Raw genomic sequence first — 9870 nt, 5'->3', positions numbered from 1 at the left:
TATTATTTTTGGCCAGAAAACCTCAATATGGTGCTAGTGCAATGATAACTTTCCTTAATTATCTCTGCAAGAGAGTGGACTCGAAATGTAGCTGAGTGAATAGCGTATTATAAAATTATTCAAGCTATAGTCCAGAAAAGAGGCCAATCTATGAACTTTTCTTCTTATTTCTCTACCTAATATTCCTCCAGATTGATAAAAGAGCACTCAGAATGGATAGTAAAATATTAGAGAGTGACTACATTTAATCTGAATAGATCAAATAAATAGAAAGTCATCTTTTTTGGACTAATCTGCAGATTTTGCCACATATTTTTGGGCCAAAAATACAGTGGCTATAATTTAATGGTGAGGTTTTCACAAGCTTCTAAGGATTTAGGAGCACTAGTTCCACTGGTAGACAAATGGGACTTGTGCCTCTAAATCGTTTTGGTACTTTTGAAAATCCCACTCTATATTTTTGAAGTGCCTTTCATCCAGCAAGTGCTCAAGTCCCATATTTATCTCTCCTCTGTCATACTATGTATGGCTGGAGACCAGACGCTAAACCATACATATGTAAGTCGTACAGATTACACCTACACTGCAAAAAAGACCCATGGCAGGGAGTCTCAGATCCTGGGGACTAAAAATAGCAGCGTAGATGTTCAGGCTTGGGCTGGAGCACGGGCTCCAAGACAGGGATACCCACTTTCTAATCACACAAAACCAAACACCCTTGCCCCACCCGTTCTCCAAGGCCCTGCCCCCATCCACTCCATCCCTCATTCTCCCCAACCCTTACTCACTTTCACCAGGCTGGGACAGGGATAGGGGTGGGGGTGGTTGAGCACTCCTGCTGGAGATGTGAGCTCCAGGGTGGGGTGAGACATGAGGGGTTCAGGGTACAGGATGGGGCTCCAGGCTGAGGCAAGGGTGCGGGAAGGGGTGAGGGCTCTGGGATGGGGCCAGGGATGAGTGGTTTGGAGTGTACAAGGGGGCTCCCGTCTGAAGAGTTCGGAGTATGGGAAGGGGCTCAGGGCTGGGTCAGAGGGTTCAGGCTCTGGGGCTTACCTCAGCTCCCAGTTGGTGGAGCAGTAGGGCTAAGGCAGCTGCCCCCGCAGCTCCCATTGGCTGCAGTTCCCAGCCAATGGGAGCTGCAGAGCTGGCACTTGGAGCGGGGCAGCACGCAGAGCCTCTGTGGCCAACCCTGTGCCTAGGAGCCGGACATGCCTGTCGCTTCCGGGAGCCGTGCAGAGCCAGGGCAGGCAGGGAGCCTGCTTTAGCCCCCACTTCACTGCCGACTGGACTTTGAATGGCCCAGTCAGCTGTGTTGACCAGATCCACCAGGGTCCCTTTTCACCCGGGCGTTCTGGTCGAAAACTGGATGCCTGACAACCCTACTCCAAGACTCAACCTCCCCTTACTGGGTTCAGAGCCCAGGCTCTAGCCCAAGCCCAAATATCTACACTGTTATTTTTAGCCTCATAGCACCAGGCTGAGTCAGTTGACCTGTGCTCTGAGGGTATGTCTGCACAGGGATAAAAAACCTGAGGCTGGCCTGGGTCAGCTGACTCAGGGAGTGGGGCCTCAGGCTGCAGCCTGAGCTCTGGGATTCTGGATTACATTTAAATTCAATACTCAAATTCAATACTTTAAACAAAGAAAAAACACAAAAACCTTACCCCACAGCGAAACCATGACCTGAAAGGGTTCCTACTTCTAACTGTAAGCTTGTAAAGCAACTTTTACTTTTTGAAAGAGACCTTGTTCCTTCCAGCACTTACATACAAGGAATAACATTACCTATGGGATTCAAGTACCTACAGGGTATGGGCTTTGGTCTTCATTCTTACCATGAAAATGTGAGTTTGTACCTGGGGGTGTGAGCAGAAAAAAGTAGCAATGAAAACAGAACTCTGGGCATTTAAAATCTGAGCCTATACCTGGGCAGTACTACTTCAAGTTAAGAAATTCACATACAATCTTGTACCCAATTTGGAGGAGAAGAGGAAAAAAAAGACTGAGTCAGATTTTTATTTCTAAAAGAATTGGAAAATGGACATTACTTCAGAAACAGCGGAATTCTACTGTGTGCATATGTGCATCACATACCAGCACAACAAATACCCCATGTCAATATAAATAAAAAACTATTTTACACTGGAAAAATGGATCAGGTTGTATCCAAATATATCTGTGGTGGACACAGATCACACCTACCAGAAAACTTTAAAAAGCCATGACAAAAATGTGGCTTAGTTTGTTGCAGTGGCAGGTCAACCCTCAGTATCCCATGCATTGTATTTCTTTGAGACTCTAACCAAGAACCATTACAGAATCATGCTGTAATTGTTCCTCTATTTCCCCCAACAGGAAATAACCAATCTAGATGTGGAACAACTTCAACTGAAAAAAGCAGCAGCCATTTCAGCCAATAAAAAATTATATCCTGTTTTAAAAAATAGAGCCAAAATATTTTACATTAGTTATCTTTTATAGAGGCTCATTTCTTCCTCTTGAGAAATAAGCCTCTGAGAACTAAAACATTCCCTTTTCAAAATTTTGTTCCTTTGTGTATGGTGGCTTATCATCAGAGAGAAAGGGAGGAACTGATTGTCATAAGTGTCCTGAGAGGTACAGGCTCACTCCTGTGAAGGAAGTAGTATTTTTACAATCTTGGCCATGTTTATTTATGTCCCCATCATGCTGTTGCAGTTGTACAGAAAATAAAGAGCCTGCTTCTTGAGATTTGGGCATGCCAGGTAATACAATATTCAAATGGCTAAAGATCTGACAAAATTAATAGCTTGGCTTCCTTTCTCCCTCTCCCCACCCCCCATGAATATAGTGATGTGTTGGCAAAACTTCAAGATATCTGGAAAGATTTCCTGGAAATTAAATACACTATAATGTGTGTTGGAAAATAAATTCAACCTCTTAAGTAAAAAAGGGGAAAGATCTAAGATTTTTTTTTCTTTGTTTCCTCTTTCTTGATATTCATCCTTATATTTATCTCATCTCGCACCATTATATTATACAGAATAGTATAATATAAATCTCATTTTAAAATGTACTGCAACAAGGTTGCATGATTGAAAGGACACCATAAAACTGAAGTCTAGTTAAATTAAAACGAATGTTAAAAGCAGTTTCAGTTACTGCCTGTGTCTCCCGGTCAATTCTTGTGGTTTCACAAGTATGTTTTCTAATTTTTAAATATTGTTTTACTCTCCCTGTTGCTGCATAAGAGACCCACACATAAAAAATGGGAAAACAATTTAAGGCCCCAGTCCTGCAAACACTTTCACACAAGCTTAACTTCAAGCAGGAGTGTAGTCCCATTTAAGTCGGGATGTAAAGTTAAGTACCCGGTACGTGTTTGCAGGACTAGGGCCTAATTGATCAGGGAAAACAGCAAAACCGACTGCACAGAGTACTGACAAGTGCACAAAGTACACGAACTAAGATAGAAATAAGGACTTTTCCACCTCTCAACTATTTTATTCATAGACATCGTATATGTTACTTGTTACAAGGGCAGGTAAACATGTTCAAACAGGAGCATGGTTTTTAAACAGATGCTATCCTTGAATATAAATGAAAACAAACATGCCTCAGTTAATATAATAGCTCATGGGTGTACATGACCCTCAACAGTAGTTTAGAGTCGTCTCGCTCAATTGGTATGATATCGACTCCAAAAGTAGATTTTCTTGCACAATACGAGTACCATTATATTATGCCTTAAATAATAAACAAAATAATCAACGTTCCCTCTCCCCAAGCAAATCAATATCCAATACTTTAAGCACTAAAACTATAGCCAGCACTAGCACAGATCAGCTACTGGCCAGAAGTTGCATCTATGCAGTTCCTATGACCCTGCATTGCATAAAATATTATCCAATAAATAAAACCACTAGCTCTAAAACAGGGGTAGGCAACCTATGGCACACATGCCAAAAGCAGAGCGTGAGCTGATTTTCAGTGGCACTCACATTGCCTGGGTCCTGGCCACTGATCCGGGGGGCTCTGCATCTTAATTTAATTTTAAATGAAGCTTCTTAAACATTTTTAAAACCTTATTTACTTTACATACAACAATAGTTTAGTTATATATTATAAACTTATAGAAAGAGAGCTTCTAAAAAGGTTAAAATGTATGACTGGCACGCGACACCTTAAGTTAGAGTGAATAAATGAAGACTCTGCACAGCACTTCTGAAATGTTGCCGACTCCTGCTCTAAAAGAACAAGTTGGGTATTGGTGGAGTACTGTAAGTAACTTACTTTTTTTTTTAAGCACAATTCATTGCTAGGATAAAAACCAGGCAGGTCAGCATTTATACCTAATCATCCAGTCATAACGGAAGACAATTCAAAACAATTGTCAGTTTTTCAGCTTGGTCCCAGCCAAATTAGATTTTCTTTTCCCATTAATATTTCTCCTATCCTTTGTTCTAGCTTTATTAACAGAAGAATGATAGGCCATACTCTTCCAGGCATTACTGTTGCTATAAAAAAAAGTGTTCCCCTGTAGCAATAAGAAACAGATTATAAGCAGTCAGTTTAGCTCTCGTTTCTTGGAGGATAAAAGCCTACAGAACAATCTCAAATTCTATATGGTTTGGAGTGTCTTTATTTGAGAGAGTGTTCAAAGACCAACACCCCCCACCCCAATACTACATACTCACCCCAGAACTTAGGGTCACAACATGGTTCTCTCCAAAATATACATACCACATGTGAGGCAGTACCCCAATCACATAGCAGATAAAGACAAAATTTTAGTCAACTTTGTCAACCTTGAAGGTTCTCTCTTTTGCTCAAATAATTCAGAACTTTGGAAGAAAATAATTCTGGCATTTTTGACTGACACTATCAAATTAATTTGTTAATGTCTTTATATGTACTTCGACATGGCCAATTAAAATAATTATGAACAATGGAAGTACACTAAGTCACCTTGCAGAGAGGTGAATTAGAGCAATAGCCACAAAAAACTTCTGCCATTTGAGAATTCAGACACTGACCTCTTTGTCTATTGTATCAACCACTGTAAACTGTTTGTGCTGCAATTGTTACATCTTGGCAACAGCAGGCGCAGTCTAAGCAAAGGAAGAAGATAAAATTGTGAATGTGTCAGTGTGCGAGTTTGATATATTAGCAAACTCTTTACCAAACTGCTAGTTTCCATTGGTCAGCACATTCTGCAAGTATAATCAGCTCTGCCACTCTTTAAACTGCTTCCTGAATTTTCATCTCTTCCTTGGCCTCATCTCACATGGATTTTGTGGTCTGTCGCCTATCAAGTCAGTAGTTCAGACCTCCCTCACCCTCCAAAAATAAAATAAAATAAAATCTCTCAGTTAGCTCTACTTTTCCTCTAAAGGTGTCTCAGGGGCTTGCTCTACACATGCTTCACTGGGATTGCATACGGGGAGTCAGCAATGAACCTGACTCAGGGTACGTCTACTCTACCAGCCAGATCAGTGGGTACTGATCAATTTATCAGGGATTGATTTGATCGTGTCTACACTACATGCGATAAAAATCGATCCCTAATCGCTCGGCCGTTGATTCCGGAACTCCACCGTGGTGAGAGGCGGAAGCGGAGTTGACGGGGGAGTGGCAGCATTCGGCTCGCCACCATCCTCACGGCCAGGTAAATTGACCTAAGATACGCTGACTTCAGCTACGCTATTCGCGTAACTGAAGTTGCATAACTTAGGTCAACACCCCCCCCCAATGTAGACCTAGCCTTAATCATTCATCAATTTAAACATCCACCTGGCTTCTGATGAACCAGTCCATGTTTACAAATTGAGAATTCCCAAAGTGGTGAAAGTTGAGCCTTGTTTTACACACATCCACCAGCTAACTAGGTTTAGATTACACTGATTTAAAAGCTAGATTGGGACCAAGCCCACCCCATACTTGATCATATTATCCCTCATCAAGGCTATAGGTGTGGGGGCTTGGGAAAACAGGGTCTGCATGCCAGGTACTCGCACTCCTCCCAAGCAGGTGAGCAGAGAAAGGATGAAGGGTGTGGAGCTTTGATTTTGCCCAACCTCCTATTCAACATGCCAGCTACCATGAAGCAGGGGGATTAAGTGAACCACACCCTATAAAGAGCTGCAGTATGTTAACTTTCTCCCCCATGAGCAAAAGGGAGCAGAAAAGGAACCACGACTAAATTTCCTCCCCAGGGTCCCTCCTGGAGCAGTGAACCTGCATTTCTATCCTACATTGAGTCTTTAGGCTAGGTAAGAACTAAATCTTCTGAGACAGCATCATAGGAGCATCCCGTTTACTAATTTAAAATTATGTTGATCCTTAAAACTTACACACATTAAATGTTAGGATTCTTAAAAAAAAAATTACTTCAAGGGTTGCCTCCATTTGGCTGATCTTACAACAATATTCCGTGAGAGGCTGTGAGGGCAACTCACCTACATGCTCACTCTGCCAACAGCCTCCTTAGTGCTTTTGGATCAGAGAGAGCGAGATAAGAGTAATGTAACAAAATGGAAAATTCTTGGATTTTCCACCCCTCTTCTCAAGGGACTAGAGAGAAGGGCAAGGGAGGGTAAAGTTCCCTACCAATGGCAAGAATTTTATCCTGCCCATCTCTGAACTGGAATGTTACATTATTTTCTGTTTGTTCATCTTCTCTGGGCTGTCTTTTCAATCAATGTTAGCTAAGCCTTACTTACACTGGGTAGAAGCTATTCACATCAGTAGTATGGGACTACTGGCATGAATAACTACTGCTCACCAGGAATTAGGGTTCCAAAATCACGCCCTGAGAAATGCAAATTAGTGGCATATTAAAATGACATGACTATGGGAAAAGTGGAAATCACAGTGCCTTTCATTTTACAAACCAAAAAAGTACAGCATTTATACACAATTTTGAAGAATGCAATCCTCTGGCCTCAACCCCACCCCTGGAACGATCAGTGAGGAGAATCTCTGATGCAACAGTCCTTGATAAGAAAGGCTGATTATAAAAATAAAAATATATCCTGTTTGAGCTAATGCGCACACAAAAATCTGATAACTCAGTAAGTGGCTCAACAGAAGTATAGCCAAACAAATCAAACATTGGGCCAAGAACATACATAATTACATGCTAAGTAATATTTTTGGAACATTAGAAGTGTTTGAAAACAGAAGTTTAGAATAAAAATGTCTTCTCAACTATGAAGGTAGCATCACTATAACAACATTACGATAAACGGAACAATAAACATAGTTCACATGCGTGTGTTAAGCTAGAAATAGAGCTTATAGAAATGTAAGGTTTCAGTTGTATCTGAATGCAAGACCGTACTTGTTACATACACTATTGATTTGCTTAGCAATCATCATGGTAATAAGGTAAATAATTATTTTTAAACAAACTGATATTGCAAAACATCTAAAAGCGTCCCTATTTTTACCTCTAGAATAACTCAACTAGATTATGGCATGTGAAATTGAGGTTATCCATAAAACCATTTAATTGTGGAACCAAAATATTTCACGTCTCCTGAGATAGGTCCATCTCAAATAAATATTCTGAATTACGCAGAAGAACCCTGGCCATTAGATGCAACGAATAATTTCACAATAGCAGACAGATTTTGCAGTGTCAGCTTTGGAACAGAGAACAAGGTGTAATTTGAGCCAACTGCTGAGCCTGGAAGCAAGCAGCACAGTTTAAAAAAAAAAAAGCCAACAATTTACTTCTCACAGATCTCTTTGTGAAGCCTGGTATGACAGCATAACTGGATGACCCATGTTCCCCTGACAAGCACATGAGACTCAAAATTTCTCAAGCTTCATAAATTACATTTTACCAGATAAAAGCCTTTGAAATGCCTTGTCAACACAGACTGGAGAAGAGAGAGTAAAGGGAAGACTAACATCATAACTCAGTGGTTTGAGCATTGGCCTACTAAACCCAGGGTTGTGAGCTCAATCCCTGAGGGGGCCACTTAGGGATCTGGGGCAAAAATCAGTACTTGGTCCTGCTAGTGAAGGCAGGGGGCTGGACTTGATGACCTTTCAGGGTCCCTTCTAGCTCTATGAGATGGGTATAGCTCCAAATATTACATATCATATATTTTTAAATAATGTACATATGCAGTATAACTGAATAATATACACGCATCTCGCAGCTATATCAAGAAACCATTACGTTAAGACTATCTTGCCATTAATCTCTTTTGTTGCTGTTGACTGTATATCAACGGGACCTCTTGCAAGGCACATACATATATTGTGGATGGCTGCTGAGGAAGCAAATATTGATAGTGGTATGTTTTTGGAAGATGAAGAAATTGGCTCATTTTTGTGCTGCCTGGTTATTTGGTATTACCTCTCTATTTTATTTTTAAAGTCTTTACAGAACAATGTAATCAATGCTGGTAGGAAAAACACAGAACTCTGAGTTTATGTCTAGCGGGTGAAAAGTATTTTCAAAATACTGTTTTAAAATGAATGTATTTGTATTGTAAGTCCACCTATTAATTCTGTCAGGGATTTAGGATTTTGAACAACTTTTTCAAAGACATAGTTCAGTTAATCTGAAAGCAAATTTTAAAAAAATACTACAATATCATTTACATAATACCCCAATGAAGTTGCCTTACCACTGATGTACAAAGACCTTAATATGTTTGAAAAGTGCTCTGGTGCCTCCATTGTTTTCTCTTTTCTCATGACTCATTGTTAGAAATACCTAGAACTGTGGCCACCTTTTCTCTTTTATAAATAAAGATCTTCAAAGGACAAGATATACGCATGAAACTATGAGAAGAAAATTTCAGATACATTCTTTTTAGATAATTTTAAAGAACACAAAATGGAAAGATGATGCCTAAGATGCCTTTTTTTCAAGAGAAAAGTTATTCTGCCCATTAATAACCAGCATATGAGGAATATAATTAACAATGAGTTTTTAAAATATCATAAGTTAATATGCTCATGATAGGTGTCAGATTGATTGCACTGGAGACTTAAGTTTTATTCTCTGTCCACAGAATGGGACAACAGAAACACATGCCTACGAACAAATTTTAAAAGAATCACCTTAATGGGCAAGACGGTAGCTCAATCCTTCCATTCTTTCTGCCAATTATGATGATAGTTTGGGGACATGGGAACCTGCAGTTGGACTGAGACCAACCACCATTACTTAGTGTCTGCCATAAGTCATTACGGTGCTGTGCTGGATTGGAACGATGAGAAGCTTTGTATCCTTGAGCCATCTAGTCCCTTCCTGCTATATATAAAACAAAGAGAGTGCAGTGTATTCAAAGAGTGACTGGCTTTTTAATCATAACTATTTTCCTCTGATGTTGACTCCACATCAGATACTGAAGGCAAAGAAAGTTTGTGGCACAGTGCAAATAAAGATAAAGGGTGAAATCCTGGTGCCACTGAAGTCAATGGAAGTTTTGCCACAGAATTCAAAAGCTCCAGAATTCTACTCACAGCAATGAAAGCAGTACTAAAATTTGTATCCATTTTATTAAACTCTTTTAATCTTTCTCTCCCATCAAACCCTAATTTGCAGTAAATCTCACAATTACACTTAAAATCACTAGTCTAGCTTCGTACATGTTGAGCTCTGAAAATATGAGGACAACAGAAGTGGATGTGGTCCTCCCTGAACTCTGGTCAGTTACAGCTAATCAGTGTTGACGAATTTCACTAGAAGTTAAATATGCGTCAGCAATATACATGTAGTCTTGCTACAAATATAGGCACAGTTTCCTCCTTGTGCTGAAATCCTCTTTTGTGTTGAGTGTGGGATGGGCATAAGGGAGCAAGTTTCACATCCTTGATTCTCATGATGCATTTGCTCAAGCCACAGCCCATCCATGTAAATTAGAA

General features: G+C 40.2%; 1 protein-coding gene and 1 long non-coding RNA gene across 15 annotated transcripts in view; one reads left to right on the top strand and one right to left on the bottom strand.

Moving 5' to 3' along the window:
- LOC120407592 overlaps positions 1 to 9870 on the top strand; it is a 75115-nt gene that overhangs the window by 20433 nt on the left and 44812 nt on the right. The window lies entirely within an intron of this gene.
- TJP2 (tight junction protein 2) overlaps positions 1 to 9870 on the bottom strand; it is an 83794-nt gene that overhangs the window by 40828 nt on the left and 33096 nt on the right. The window contains exon 1 of one of the 13 annotated variants that reach the window (XM_039543298.1): positions 9064 to 9211. The exons of the other annotated variants lie outside the window; for them this stretch is intronic. The gene's annotated coding sequence lies outside the window, so the exon portion shown is untranslated. Of the gene's footprint in view, positions 1 to 9063; positions 9212 to 9870 lie in introns of those variants that run through there. 13 annotated transcript variants of the gene reach the window in all.

The sequence above is a fragment of the Mauremys reevesii genome, linkage group 6, assembly GCF_016161935.1.
Source record: "Mauremys reevesii isolate NIE-2019 linkage group 6, ASM1616193v1, whole genome shotgun sequence".
Lineage (NCBI taxonomy): Eukaryota > Metazoa > Chordata > Testudines > Geoemydidae > Mauremys > Mauremys reevesii.
Note: the sequence above shows the minus strand (reverse complement) of the source record. Positions and strands in the feature narration are given on the sequence as shown.